This window comes from Lagopus leucura, unplaced genomic scaffold (assembly GCF_019238085.1).
Source record: "Lagopus leucura isolate 7727_CA_CO unplaced genomic scaffold, USGS_WTPT01 Super-Scaffold_100026, whole genome shotgun sequence".
In the NCBI taxonomy this organism is placed as follows: domain Eukaryota; kingdom Metazoa; phylum Chordata; class Aves; order Galliformes; family Phasianidae; genus Lagopus; species Lagopus leucura.
Window position 1 is genome coordinate 8,771,624 of NW_024962277.1, and position 12,541 is coordinate 8,784,164.

The 12,541-nt window shown below is 53.0% G+C and overlaps 1 protein-coding gene across 3 annotated transcripts in view; it reads right to left on the minus strand.

Moving 5' to 3' along the window:
* The window catches only part of DAG1 (dystroglycan 1), a 37,889-nt gene extending 25,563 nt beyond the window's left edge, over nt 1-12,326 (minus strand). The window contains exon 1 of one of the 3 annotated variants that reach the window (XM_042880484.1): nt 12,306-12,326. The gene's annotated coding sequence lies outside the window, so the exon portion shown is untranslated. Of the gene's footprint in view, nt 1-3,248; nt 3,354-6,456; nt 6,479-12,305 lie in introns of those variants that run through there. The other 2 variants (XM_042880482.1, XM_042880480.1) reach the window with 2 other exon arrangements.
* Nucleotides 12,327-12,541: the final 215 nt, after the last annotated feature.

Consider the following 12,541-nt stretch of genomic DNA (forward strand, 5'->3'; position numbering starts at 1 on the left):
GAGCCTGTTTTCTCAGTGCACCCGAAGGTCAGGAAAGGTCTGCTCAGCCTCACGTTCCCAGGGCACCAAACAAGCTCTGCACTGCAGCTTTCCACCCCAAAGCACTGGAGCACGAGCTCAGCGCAGCACTAAGTTGGTGGAAGCGCACTCACGCAACGAGCAGCCATTCTTCATCCACAGCAAACTAGTAATTGGTTTTTGCCCTAAAATCCCCAGTGCAATCCAGATGTCTAAGTAGCCTTTGTCCCACAAAGTGAAATACACGCTGACCTTAGGCAGACAGCCCTGGCTCCACTTGCCACAGCCCTCGCACGGCTGTTTGCTCTGCAGGAGTGACAAACACCAATTTCGGCTCCTTCAGGTCTGGAAGTTGCTGGTGATAAGGTGGTTATGGTAACTGTCCCCTCGCCTTTTGGCCTCTTCCTGTTGATAAAAACACACCTGACACCTTCCTGCTTCTGGAGGAAACAAGTATGGGGAAAGCCAGGCTGAAGTCAGCGCAGCAAACCTGGGAAATCAAACTGCAAATACATGGTAGCACAGGATGCCCAGGAGGGCTGGGGCAGAACACAGGGGAAAAGCCTTCCACAAGAATTATGGAAATCTCTGGAAAAGCTGAAAATAGAAGTTGGGAAACTTGCTCTGTCCAGCAGCACAGCTCTTCCAGGGATATTTTAAGCCACAAGTATGTCCTCTATAACCGAGTATTCCAAGTCACTTTGTTTCAAAACTTATTTTATTGAGCACCCTCAATGCAATGCCTCACGTTTTAGACCTGCACCTGCCAGCCCAATTTGCTCCTCATTTATCGTAAAGCCATGCTGTGTTACCTCAGAGGTTTCTGTGGTTCTTGCTTCCTTGATATTTTTTCCTTTTTTTCCAGGAGCTTGTCTACAAATACAGCTGTGACAGAATTTTAACATACCTGGCCTCAGCTCTACAAATCAACTCTGCTTTGCTCACAAAACAAGAGGTGGTCTTATTTCCTAACCTCGTTTTTTCCCTTTTACTGGCCAGGTAGTGAAAGAAAATACACCAGTAACTGTGCAAAGTAACTCTATTACGAGGCACTGCTCTCAGGGACAAAGCCCCACAGCACACAGCCAGCTGTGATTTCTGGATGCTGTGCCTGTGCTCCGGCCAGAACACAAATCCTGCCCTGCCATGGGCCAAAGCCCATCTGACGTCTGCTCTCCCCTGAAGACTTGGCCAAGCCTTGCACAGAGGGAAAATGCATCACCCCACAGCCCAGCGTGCCAGGGATATGGGCTCTCGTGCACCAGGGATGCTGACAAAACACAGCTGAACCTTCAGAGCACAAATGTTTGTGGATGTGTTACAGTACACAAATATTAATATTCGCAAATAAATGCAGGCCTGCTTAATCCAAAGCACACAGAGCAGATGGGTCTGTGGCCAAGCACAAAGTGTTTTCCTTGGAGACCAGACCAAGCACTTGGAGCCCACTTGTTTTACCTGCTTGACACTTGAATCTGACTTTCAAAAACAGGAATCAGCCACACCAAAAGGCCAACTGTCCCTGCAAGAACTCCTGCTCTCCTCTGGCTGTTACCAAAAAGGGGGAAAACAGCCCCAGGTTACTGAATTCACCTCCAGGAGGCTGACAGATACAGAAGGCATACCACATAGTTAAAGTGTTAGATACACCTCACCAACTCCTGGGAGCCACGCTTGGAGACCAAAGGTGCACCAGCTCATTTCAGCAGGAGTATCAGTGCCAGGTGACCCTCTGTCTCCTTTCCCACCAGTACAGCTCGGGTCATAAATGCTCCAGGGCAGCTGTGAGCAGGAGCTTTGTCAGAGCACCGCTGGGAACCTGCAGGAGCCAGTAGAGCCAGCCACACAGCTGCTGCTGGAATGCAAACGCAGCGTGGAAAATGGCAATTTGCTGCACTGGGAGGAAGATGTGCACGTAAACTGCTTGTGCTTAATGGGACACAGGTAGAAGAATGAAGGCTGACATGGGGTGATTTGCCTGAAAGGACACAAGGCACCCAGCGTGCGCCAAGCAATTGTAGGGGATCTGCATGGTCATCAGCACCAGGCAGCAACAGGATAAGGTGGGGCTGGAACTGCACAAGTCAAACAGAGGCACCAGGTTTGATATACATATAGCAGAGCTGGAACCAGCAAGCAAAGAAATAACGAGTCCTGTTATTTGGGAGTTTGGGAAGAGCAAGGGGAGCAGTGGAAGGCTCAGTGCTGCAGTGCTGCACTCACCCTCCCACCAGTGGGGGAGGATTTGCTGTGGGAAGGCAGGCAGGCAGGGACGAGCACCCTGACACCAAGTGCCATGGGAGGGCAGGGTGACACGGCAGCTCTGAAGTGTGACTTCTAAGATCTCAGATTAATAATTACCGACTTTGCAGCCCTAAGCGTGCACAACAGTACGACTGTAAATTAGTATCAGTGGTATTTATTGGCAAAAGAGCTAAATAATCAATATTTTGGCCAGTTCTTTGTACAGTTGCCTCAGGTCAGTGACGCAAACTGCAGGGGCTGGACCAAACCTGAAGCCACACAGCAGACCCCAGTCTGGAAGTCTGAGCTGATGGCTTCCAGGGGCTGAGGGGCAGGAGGAGGATCAAGCCTGTGTGGATAGGGGCCCTCGGGGCCACTCACCATACATGCTCATCCAGCCTCCAACGTGAGGAGGCTGCGACCCATCCCTGCAAAGCACGCACGTCACTGTGAGCGCACCATGCTTTTAATAGCTCTTAGCAATAAGCCAGGATAAAGAGCTTAAAAGTTTGCAACGCAACACGTGAAGCACAACTCCACCAGCCTCAGGTAAGCACCAGCAGGAGAGGGCACAGCATGCAGCACACAGCCTGGGCTCCCCGCTCCCAGACCTTCACATTCTGCACGTCACTGGTGACCATTGAGCCCAACCAGCCACCCCTCTGCAGGATGGCACAGGGCCCAGCCCCAGCAGCAGCCCACAGCCTTTGCAGACCCCCAAGCAGCACCGGGTGGGCGCTGGTGGGCTGCAGCAGCCTCCGCACCTCACAGGAGCGATGAGTTTTCCTGTGATATCCAGAGTTTGAGTTTTTAATCCAACAGCAACAGCAGATGTTAAAAAACACCCCAGCCTGAGCGGCTCCGGAGTATAAAGTAAACAAGCCGAGCCCTGTTTGTGACAGAGTAAAAATAGGCTCTGCCTCATCCCTCACTCCCAGCACCTCTGCTTTGCACTCCAAAGCCTCATGGGTTAACTACCAAAATACCTGTGCTGTGAACGTCAGCAGGTGCGTGGAAGGAATGTTTCACTCTGAGCTTTGCACTGGTTCTGCAGGAATTTGCAGAGCTGGAGTGTGGATAACACCCACGAAGCCCAGGGCACACATGGGGCGGATGGCCGCCGATTCCCTTTAATAGAAGCTACCGCCCTTCTAAAAAAAAACTCTGTTGGAATTACATCTTGTGCTCTTTCTTGGCTGGATACTTTTTAAATGACACTGATTCCAAAGAGCATTAGCTACCAAATCCAGTGCTGCAGCCACCAGCAGCTCCCAGGAAGGCAGTGAGCACAACGGGTCTGTGTTCCAGAGGGCTGGGAGGCACTGGGTGGATCTGCTCCCCACCAAGGTCTGTTAAGTTAGTGCATTTCCAGCCTAAACGGATCATCCAGCACCCACATATTCAGGCCTTGGCGCGGGACAGAAGGCAGCCACAATGCAGGGGGCTGTCAGGAAGCAGAGGAGCCCCCAGCCCTGCCAGGTGTCCCTACACAAGGGGATCCTGCTGCTGTAACAGCCATCTCCCTACAGGCACACATCACCAACAGCTATTGAGCACCACAGCCAACACATGGCCACGTCCTGCTCCACCACTGTACAGATCCTGCTCCCCAAACGTGGCCTCACATCACGGCAGCACCAATTACAAAGCCATGTGGGCCTTTGGACAAGATGCACAGCGTGTCCCACAAACTCTTAGCACAGCCACAGTCATTTTAAGTGACAGGGACCAGAAAAACAGATTTGCTCACTAAACACACATTTAATGCAGCTGGTCCTATGGCAATGCTCAGTGCTTATTTCACATTACACTGCACTCATGGGCAGCGTTTAGCGAGATCAGTTACACAGGTCCTTGAAGTTTCACCTGGTTGATTAAAGCAGATCTTGCAGAAGGGCTGCTGTGTGGTCAAAGGCACAACCACAGTCTCTCCCCAGCTGTTTCTTCCAACTAGGAAGCACTCTAGCAAACAATGAAAAAAGCACACCTTTTCCAGGCTTTCTTTCCCTGGCTCCCTCTTCCTCTTGCTGTGTGCAGGCTTCCATAATCCAGTCAAAAATGCTTTGGAAAACAAGGAGGCACACTCCACCTGCCTACATACTGTCAGTGCAGCCCCCCCAGGCAGATGCTCCAAGGTAAAAATCACAGCTCCTTATTTACGTTAATATTGGGTTAGCCATTACGTAAATACTGCTGCTCCTCAAGGACACTTCTCTTCTGTCCCCTGCTCCTCATCTGTCATCATTTCCCATTCTTTTTGCCTGCCTGGCTCACAGGAAAAAAATTGGTCTCATTTGGTGGACAGGGGTCTAACAGCCCACTCCCCAAACAGCTGTGGTGTGTGCATACCCTTACCCTTATGTGCAGCCCAGGATTCAGCTACTAGGTCCAAAGCAATAACACCCCTGCGCATGCACTAAGCAGTGCCCTCGCCTCTGGCGCAACGTGGTACAATGCATCACACTTCCTTCCTACCCCAGTGCACTTTTCCTCCTATTCAATGGCCTCTGGAGATTTCAGGAGCTCACGCAAGCAGGGCCTGAGAGCAGCACGACATCGCAGGCAGCTGTATAAGCAGCATGGATCCTCACTGCCAGCAACTCAATGCCTGGTCGGATTTGCCGGACCAACTCTTCCTGCCAGGCAGATGTACCTGAAGACCCACACAGGGCAGCTTCATAGTCCTTCTAAGCTGGTGCCCCCTCCAGAGGAAGCACGTCCACCCCTGTACTCTCTGTGCTGGCACAGGAGTTAAAGCCACATGCAGAGCCAGACCAGGGCACCGACATCTGGCAGAGGAACCCAGCAAGAGGCTGTTTTCCACCTGGCACAGGTTCCTGCTGGATGCAGGCTGTATAAGGGCACTTCTGCTCCCTGGCAGCAGCACAAGAAGGCAGGACTCTTCTGCCCGCAGCACCAACTCAGAGCACGCCAACTTTGGGCTCTGTAAAATCCTCTGGCACAAATTGTTCTGCCCACAGCTGCCAAGGAAAAACCCAAACAACTGCAACAGATAAGGGAAAAATAAATTAAAACTGGTTTCAGCTGGACATCTCCCACTTGTTTCCCACTATTGTCCCAGCCAGCCCCTACTGCTCCAGCAGCAGCGGCTCCCACAGACAGCTGCATCCTGGCAGCACTGAAGCAGTCCCCACTCCACTCTCCGGATGGGTCCATCCCACACCCACAGCCTGCTCCAGCACTGCAGCAAGCGACCTGATGCAGGTTGCCTTTCAGCCACTTTAAAAGATATCTATAAATGCATTCAATGCTTTTCTCGTACGGCTTTCTGATTCAAGGGACTGCTCTGAAGCTTGCCAACAGCAAATGGAAGGCGGGCTGCCACGAGGCCTCCTTCCTGCAGGAGCAACCTGTGCACCACAGCCGGTCTGGGCAGCGACAACGCCGAGCCACCCGTGTTCCTGCTCCTAAGAGGCCTGCCACTAGTCACTGCTAGAGGTAAGTTCACACATCCGCTCCTCCCAGCAAGGCCCAGGGAAAGAAGACAAGACTTCAGCCCTGCTGACACAGGTCATTCCTCCCCACTGAGGAGAGATGGTACACAGGACAGCTGTTTGCCTTCATAAGTACGTCGAAATGAGCTCAGCCGGCTGTGATCACAAAGTCCAGGCAGAAAGACACCAGACACTTCAGTTACTCCTGCTGGTCCTCACGGCCATCGCTTTAGAGTAGATTTACATCACCAAGCTTCCCGAAGCAGTAACTTCTTAGCAGCCACCAAACTTCCTCCTGGACTCTCAGGCAGCTTTTGTGCTGTTAGTGCGAAACCAGGACCAACACGCTTAGCAACTTCTGTCCTTACAAACCTCTGTCCACGTTTGCCTCTGCTTTCAGTTGGATCACACACTGAGATGGCAGCAGGTGCTTACTCCTGGGTCAGCTCAGGCTGCAGAGCTGGGCTATCTGCTTCTGCTCATACCATGAGTGACTTTTACCCTGATCACTCTGCTGCATGCCCAAGCAGCACCATGTTCCAGGTAACCTTCTCCACTTGGCACAGACCAAGACTGCTGGTCCAAACCTATCGTGGGAAGAGTCAGGCCATTCAGGATAAAGTTGCCGTCATCCTAAGTTTCTACTTAAGAAGAATCCCACCCCAAAATACTGGCTCAAGGACTCAGCTACGCCAGAGTGAATTCCCATATACAAGCAGAAAACAGGACTTCAGCATACCTGGAGTGACCAAGCCACGCTGCATCAGTCCAAGAGAAATGGATTTCATCTCAGCTCCTGGAAAAATCCAATTCAAAATCTCACTGCCTGCTCTGTTCTCCGTTTTAATTTGCCAAGCAGAGAAACTACATCAAGGAATCTCCTGAAGCACTGCATCAAGTCAGTGGTTTTCAACCAGCACATCAACAGGCTACAAGGAACCCACAAAAGGAGCAAGAAGGCTTATCTGGAGTCAGCAGATACAAAGCTGTGCTCCTCCAGGGGAAGGTTTAGGAGCCTGCGATTCAGGAGAGGGTGCAGGATGCTAAGCTGGAGCACAGCAGGGTGAAGATGACAGCAACAGAACGCAGCAGCAAGGTCTGCAGGAAGCAGCTCCTTCCCGTGACGACAGCACAGCACCACAGCCCTGCTTCCCCAGGGTGCCCACAGACCAGGCACATCCACCTGCCAGAGCCAGCCTGCAGAAGAAGAGGAGCCTTAGGATTCCAGTTTCCAGCAATAAGGGGTGTGCAGGACTCTGGCTCTGGCAGTGGCACGCTGGTTTGAGGACCAGGGGGTGCCTGAGCCATAGCACAGGGCTGCAGTACTGCTTCCCAACAGCAGCAGCTCACCCACTGAGTGCCGTGGCAATCAGGAATCCTTCACTCAGCCCCATGGAGCAGACAGGACCGGATACAACTTCTATCCTGGCTAATCACCAGCACCACACAGCAACACTGCCACTTTCTCCAGCAATGTAAGCTCAAAGACATGAGTTCACATCATTGCCAGTAACAAGCGAATCCCTTCTCCACGTTAGCTGTGATTACCAAGTTTCCTGAAGTGCTGTTCCTAGCCCTTCCTTACACGCAGCTTATTAACGAGGTCCATGGTTCTGCCTGCAGTACTGATACGACAGAGGCGTTAGCATGCTCTGTACTTTTTTTGAAGGGCTGGTATCCAGCAATTGATCCTCTCACAACATCATGGCCTCTCTGAAGTCTGACCTCTGATATCCAGATGAATTTTTATTCAGAGATGTGACGAATGTTTCCTGAAAGGGCAGCCAGCACAAGGCCACCAGCAGAAAGATCAGTGCCCAGACTAGAAGTTCTTCTGACCTGGCCTAAACAAATCCAAAATGGTGTTTGCTACCCCACTCCTGAAGCTTTGCTCCACACACAATGGATACATCTGCTGTGTGACCACGCTCCAGAACTGCCAGGACCACCAACACACCCTGTATTCATGAAGCTACTCAGCTCACATCTACCACAGGGCAGAGACTTTAGGTCACTCCAGCGTGAGAGCTAACAAAATCAGTGCCACAAGCTTAGTCTATTAAGTTCAGTTGTTGCCACTATTACCAACATTACACTTTTCAACATGTCATAAAGCATGCATGACTGTGCAGCACGCAAAAGAAAGGAAAGATGATTTTGGAAGCTGACAGGAGAGAGGGAACTGAATTTTAACATCCTGAAAACTTTAATACAGACTTTAGATTAACCACCTTTCATCCTCTCATGTGGCTCCTGGCATTATGATAGAAAGTCCAATGGAAATAGTTTCTCTGGGGTGGGAAACCACCATGCATGGTCCTGCATGAGAACCAACTCCTCCAGCACAGAGATCACAACATTCAACAGGTGCCAAGAAAGCCTAAGGGATGCAAATCTGAAATTGCTGCAACCCAGATTATTTCCATCTTTGTAGCCTCAGCGCCAAAACCATCAGGTCAGATTTCCAGCAGCCTCACGCTCTGTGTCTGCAGGTGACTGCAAGGTCATCTGTGCTAAGAACCCCTGATCCGGGGAAAAGCCAACTGCCCACATTCAGAAGAAGCAGATCCAGACAGAAGGTGTCAGAGGAGAAAAAGGGGGAGAGCTCCGAAGCATTCAGTATCAGCACCCAGCAGCACAGTTCTCTGCCTTCTGGCTCACAGTGCCTCCTGCTATCACACTCAGAATCTGCTCCCTGCGTGGAGTCTTCCTGTAAGAATCCCTGGAGTACAACATGGAGATAAGAGAAACACCTCAGCTGGAGGGCAATGGTACAGCATAAGTTTATGGGCTATGCATAGAAGCCAGAAACGACTACAGAAACATTTCCCCTTTGGATACAGAGATCTCTGACCCCTCCACTGTAACTGAAAAGCCCCAAAGAAGCCATGGACACAAGGGGGCCTTACCCATGGGGGCCTTACAGGAGCTCTGCTCGGAGGTGCCTTTCCCAGAGGGTCTGAAAGAGTCCACCCTGGGCTGACCCTGCATAAGGAAAAGGGAAAAATGGTGGCAAGAAGCAAGCAGTGCCACCCTCACAAGGGACCTGTGCTGCAGTTGGAGACTGAGACAGCAATGTAAAGCTGTCACATCAACCCTCATCATGCACTGCTCAAGTGGGAAACCGCCAGCCCTGACTGCCCCTCACCCTCCTGTTCTCCAGCTCATCCCAATCCAACCTCTAAGCCTCTGGGTCTGATATCAAGCACCCAGTACCTGCTGCTGGAAGCTGCCATCAAACCTACAGGATGCTAATAGCCAGCCCTGAGGAACACACTTCACAGAGCAGCCTCAAGTCTAAATGTACAACCTAGTTAAAAAAAAAAAAGAAATGAAACGTGCCTGCAAGCAGCAGTGTGAATTTATCACCTGTGTTCAGCACCAGAGCGACCTGTGGCCGTGTTGCAATAAGCTGAAAGCCCTCCTGCAATCACTGCACTGAGGGCAGGCAGGAATGCCACCGGTCAGGTCTTCCCGAGGAGCACTGCAGAACCCAATGCTGCACAGAGGCTTTTAAAGCAATTTGTGGTAGAGCTCTGAGCCAGGATCTGAAATCTTTCTGAAGCCACCACATCGTCCTCTGTGAGCTGAGCTCTTCTCAGAAAGCACGTGAGAAAATACAGCCCATATCCTCAGTCAGGGTCACCGCGATGGCAAGTGCCACAGCTGAGCGTTGTGGTGAGACCACAGCATGTGAAAGGAGGAAAAAAAGAGAAGTCATCAGCAGAATCCCTCACTCACACATCTGTTCACAAAGCAGATGAGGCTGGGAGCCTGTTTTCCCAAAGAAAACCCCAATGTGAAACCGAGCACTCCCCCCTCCAGCACTGGGACAGGATCCACCGCTGTCCTCAAGCCTTGCCCTTCCAATGCAAGGATCTGCCAGGGAGAACACGTGGGGATCCCATCAGGAATCAGCCCTTGGCCCTGCAGTCCTACAGCACACTTGCAGGCACAGCAAGCAGGGCAGTAACCCCACAGGAGGGACCTCAGAGGAGAGCTGTGCTGGCAGAGGGCTCCTTGCCTGCCAGCCCCATCCGAGCTCCCTCCTCTGAGACCAACAGAGAAATGCTCACACAGAAAAAAAAAACACCATGAAAAGAACAACTGAATGCCAAGTGAGCTGGGTCAGTCCATCAGTGCACAGGCTGGCACGTGGGAGGAGGCAGGAGGGCACAGCTGAGAGTGGGGAAGAGAAGGGCCCTTTTGAGAGTGCCCAGCACTAACTCACCGCTGCAGCGCCTGCTGCCTCCTCCTCCTCCTCCTCCAGGCTGGACCCCCCCTCCTCTGGGGCTCTGTGCTTATCTGCTCCTTCGTGTGACCATTTGGGTTACTAATTTGCAGACAGTTAATCCAGGGGAATAAAAAAAGGTAAAAAAAAAAAAAAAAGGATCGGCTCAGCAAAAAGACTGGCCGCCACGTGCAGGAAAGAGCTTGCTCACGTTCACAGCGAGCGTGCCACCAGCAGAAACCCTTTGTGCTAAAGCTGGGGGCCCAGCAGGACAACCAAAGTTGGACATCTCCACACCATGGCCCAGGATGTGGAGGAACCCTGGCACGGTGGGGATGCCAGGGCACTTCCCAGCAGGAGCCTCTGGGAACCCACAGTGCCACGCTGTGCGACCTTGAGCAGGACACAGCGCTGAGGAAAATGGCATGTGCTCCTGGGGTGTGGGATCTCACCTGAGCCCTACTGACATCTCAGGCACAGGCTGCCCTCCAGCCAGGAGCTTCGGCTTCCATCCACCGCCTGTCCCAGGACGTAGGCAGCCTCTCACAGCCAGCACACACTCAGGAAAAGCACAGCAACACCAAATGGTCCCGAGCACCATTCCCACTGACATACTGACCTTCAATCCAGACCACAATCAAAAGTCAGTGAATAAATGCAGGAAAATACTGATTGGAAAATGTGCCGGAGTAGGAAATATGCACACCTGCATATAACACACCTTAGTTAATGAACAAACTTCCCCTCCTGCAGCACCTCCAGGCTTCGCCCAAACTTACTCAATCTCAGAGAACAAGCCCCAAAAGCACAGGTTCTTCAGACAGATTAAACACAGTCATAGCCCTCAGCAAATGGGGCTTACAGTACAGAGCCCTCCAGACTGCACAAACATCCTAAGAACAAACATTTTCAGCATACCAAGACCTCAGACACACTGGATCAACCCAGTGGTGTTTACTTGTATTTTGCCCAAATTGCTGGCAAAGTACTCAGAGCTGGGGGAGCTGCAACCTCCCCACCAGCTCAGCAAGAAACCATGAGGGATCGGGCAGTCGATGAGCACTACAAGGAATACCAGAGGCATTTATTTACACAACCACTGTTTGCCCAACGAGAACACAGAGTTTACATTTTCCTCATCCAACCCAATGGAATTAATTCCTCCATGCTATTCCTCACTGACAGGACGTGGAGAGGCAGTGAGGCATCACTCCTGCTGCTGTGCCACACCTCTGCTGCACAAGCAGCACGCTGCAGCTCACACCTGTGCAAGAGGAGCCTGGCAGTACCACCAGTGTGACTCCACTGCCCTCTCAGTTCCTCCAGCAGGGCTGAGGGGACCCGGGGCTCAGAAGCAAAGCTCTGAAGCGCCTCTCTCTGTGGCACAAACCTCCAATGTCCCCCCACTGCTGGAGCGAAGTTCTGCCGCCAGAAGATGTGCAGGAATTCCTCCAGAGCAGCCGCCCGTGGCAGATAAGCTATAGTCAGGTCTGAGCCAGTTCTGGCCGTGCATTTCACAGCTCAAGCTGGCGGGGTTCTTGGCGTACCCCAGTGCCACCCTCACACCCTGCAACAGCCAGAGGAGCAGGGAGCAGCCTTGCAGCGCTCAGCCTGCCGTCAGCCACATCTGAAAGCAGAGAAGCACTTGGGGTTAACAAATCCCTACAGACCCACGGGTGCGTGGCAAGGCGCAGAGCGCAATCACCCGTACACCGGTGTGTAAAGAGGTGGGCACTGCTAAATTAGCACACACCACAGCAAAGCCAACCTCGTTCAGGGACTCACAAGAAGCACAAAGCCTGCAGTGAGCAGGCAGCACAGTGCGGGTGCAGCACGGCTCTGCCGACACAGCACTGTTCCCTGCACCCCAGCTCCCGAGCCTCACCCGTTGGCACACTACCCTATATTTAGGATAGCAAAGTGCAGTGACAAGCATTGGGAAGAATGAGTAAGTAGCTTAGGACGTCTGGAATGGTGGCAGCGGCTGCGGGAAGAAAATGAGGCTGAATTAGGAACTGCCGGAGCAAAGGATGTGGAGGCAGAAGAGCACCTGCGAAGCTGAAGTTTATATGGGCCAATAAACCTCTCACAAAGCGGGGTAAGGACTGGAGCAACGCTCCCCGACGAGGGGTGGCAGCAATCCGTGGTGCAGCGGCGGGAGGCGGCCCTGCCCGGGAGATGGGAAAGAGAGGAAAGGTGAAGGCGGGCTCCGCTCACACAGACAGACACACAGACAGACAGACAAACACACACACACACAGACGGCTCCGCGCCCGCTTAGGCCCCACGGCCCCTGACGCTGCCACTTCCCCAGCGCGGAGCCGCAACCCCGCGTTCCCCGCACGCCCCGCACACACCTCACGCCGCGCACAGCGAGCCTCGGCCGGAACGCGCCGAACTCGGCCCGAGCGCGCCCGCGGAGCGGGGCCGGCCCGCCCGCCCGCCGCCTGTTGCTCCCGCGGCCCCGCCGCCCCCGCCGCGCCCCGCCCGGACACCGAGGCGGCCCCAAGGTCGGCCCGGCACTCCCGGAGCGCGGCCCAGAGCACCGGCGGGACTCGGCGACTGTCCTCGGCCGCGGCAGTGGGGGGGAGGC